Consider the following 2,500-nt stretch of genomic DNA (forward strand, 5'->3'; position numbering starts at 1 on the left):
TACTCCGAAATCTAGCATTGTGTAGATATACACACACATAGATATACTCACCCTGAATAAAAGTGCACACACATGTCGTTACTGCTGTGTTGCAGCTTGCATTTTCACTTTATGGCAAATCTCAGTACATTTAGCTCATCCTCCAACTCTTTCTTACCATACCCTTACCCTTCTCCCTATACCTTCCTCTCTCGCTCTCTTTCTCTCTCTCTCTCTCTCTCACTCTCTCCCGCTCTCTCCATTCCTCTCCTTCTCTCTCCCTGTGTCTCTCTCTTCCTCTCTCTCTCTCTCTCTCTCTCTCTCTCTCTCTCTCTCTCTCTCTCTCTCTCTCTCTCTCTCTCTCTCTCTCTCTCTCTCTCTCTCTCTCTCTCTCTCTCTGTCTCTTCCTCTCCCCTGCTCTCTGTCTCTTTGTCTCCCAGTGTCTCTGAACTTGTCTTCCTATCACTCTCCCTCTTTCTCTTGCCCCTTTTCTGTCTCTCTTTTCCCCCACTGCCTCTGGACGTGTCTTCCTATGGGGACAGCCCCCGACCCCCGCTATCCTAAAAACACATCCACATGTATAGAAAGGGTTGGACGGAGAGGGAGAGAGTCATTCAAGCCACACTAGGGGGTCATAATTCATATTGTTTCCCTCTGTATCCACACTCCCTACTGTTTGCTTAGGAAAACCCAGAGGCAGATACAACCTGGGAAAAAAGGGACATAAAGAGAGTTAGAATGATAGAGGGAGAAAGATAGAGAGAGAGGCAGAGGGAGAGAGAGAGAGAGAGAGAGAGAGAGAGAGAGAGAGAGAGAGAGAGAGAGAGAGAGAGAGAGTGGCAGAGGGAGGTAGAGAGAAGCAGAGATGCTGAGAAGAAGGATCTCCAGAATTAATTAAGGGTGTTTCAGGGCGAGATGCGTCCTAGGAAGCAGCAAGCTTGGCACAATGCGCCACACTTCATTTGAATAACGTTCGCTGCCATGTGTCTCTTGCTGTGCCTCTGTGAGTGTGTGTGTGTTTGTGTGTGTGTGTGTGTGTCTGTATGTGTGTGAGTGGGGGGGGGTGTCTCACACACCGCAACACCACTCTACCTGAAATAAAGGATAACTAGCCCAGCGGATTAGAAAGCGCGTCATCTATCCTCCACAGCCTCCCACAATTCCTCCCCCCACCCACCCAGCCCTCTCCCACTCCCCAACTCCCCCGCTCCACCAACGCCCACAAATCCACTGCTCCCCCTCACTGTCTCTCCCCCCACCCTCCTCCCCCATATTTTGCATTCAAGGTTTTCCACGAAATGACATTGCAATCTGGTGATGCACCAACCCATTATACTGTCCAGCAGGACAAATACCTCCGCGTTTTCCTGCGTAGAACTAACACCATTTTTCCATGTCAGTGTGTGCGTGTGTGTGTGTGTGTGTGTGTGTGCGTGTGCACAAGTGTGTGTGTGTGTGTGTGTGTGTGTGTGTGTGTGTGTGTGGGTGTGAGTGCACACGTGTGTTTGTGCGAAAGTGTGTGTGTGTGCTTGTGCATGCATGTTTGTGCGCAAGTGTGCGCATGCGTGTGTGCACGTGTGTATGCTTGCGCATATGTGTGTGTCTGTGTGTGTGCGTGTGTGAATGGGCGTATACGTGTGTGTGTGTGTGTTTAGTTGTGTATGTGTATGTAGCAGGGAGGGGGGAATGCAAGCGTATAATATGGTTTTTGGAGGGGGTGGCAGCGGCGACGGGGGTGGTGGTGGGGGTGGGGGAGGGGGGTGCTGAGCAGCACAATGCGGCCCCGGGAATGCTGTCATTAATCCCAGAGGAGGGGCTGCTGTCGCCCAGCGTCCCCCGGATTATTAGGGAAATAAATTTGCATGCGGCGTGTGAGCCAGGTGAGAAGCACTGAGGGCGCAAATTATATTTCCCTGACAGCAAGCCCAAGCTGAATGGAGCATGCTGCAACATCAGTCAAACGCTCTCTCTCTCTCTCTCTCTCTCTCTCTCTCCCCGCCTCTCCCTCGCTCTCTCTGCCTTTTGCTCTCTCCCTCTCTCTCTCTTTCTCGTGTGCGCTCACTCCCTCTGTCTCTCTCTCTCTCTCTCTCTCTCTCTCTCTCTCTCTCTCTCTCTCTCTCTCTCTCTCTCTCTCACTCCCTCTGTCTCTGTCTCTGTCTCTGTCTCTCTCTCTCTCTCACTCTCTCTCCCTCTCACGCTGTCTCTCTCTCCCTCTCTCTCTCTCTCTCTCTCTCTCACACACACACACACACACACACACACACACACACACACACACACACACACACACAATCACACACACACACACATACACACACACACACACACACACACACACACACACACACACACACACACACACACATACGAAATCACACTGTTTGCATGTATCAACCTTAGTATATCAACCTTTTTTCATATCAATAATATGATGAAATGAGGACACACACACACACGCACACACGCACTGGCAGTCTTTGTTCTGGCCCAGTGCACTGGCGGCCAACCCTAACTGTTAACT

At 50.8% G+C, this 2,500-nt stretch overlaps 1 long non-coding RNA gene across 1 annotated transcript in view; it reads right to left on the bottom strand.

Annotated features, from left to right (window-relative positions):
- Positions 1-2,147: 2,147 nt before the first annotated feature.
- Positions 2,148-2,500, bottom strand: part of LOC132473702 (uncharacterized) — a 215,506-nt gene continuing 215,153 nt past the window's right edge. Inside the window, exon 2 of the long non-coding RNA XR_009529454.1 lies at positions 2,148-2,356. This is a non-coding gene — a long non-coding RNA (uncharacterized LOC132473702). The remainder of the gene's footprint in view (positions 2,357-2,500) is intronic.

The sequence above is a fragment of the Gadus macrocephalus genome, chromosome 15, assembly GCF_031168955.1.
Source record: "Gadus macrocephalus chromosome 15, ASM3116895v1".
Classification (NCBI taxonomy): Eukaryota; Metazoa; Chordata; class Actinopteri; order Gadiformes; family Gadidae; genus Gadus; species Gadus macrocephalus.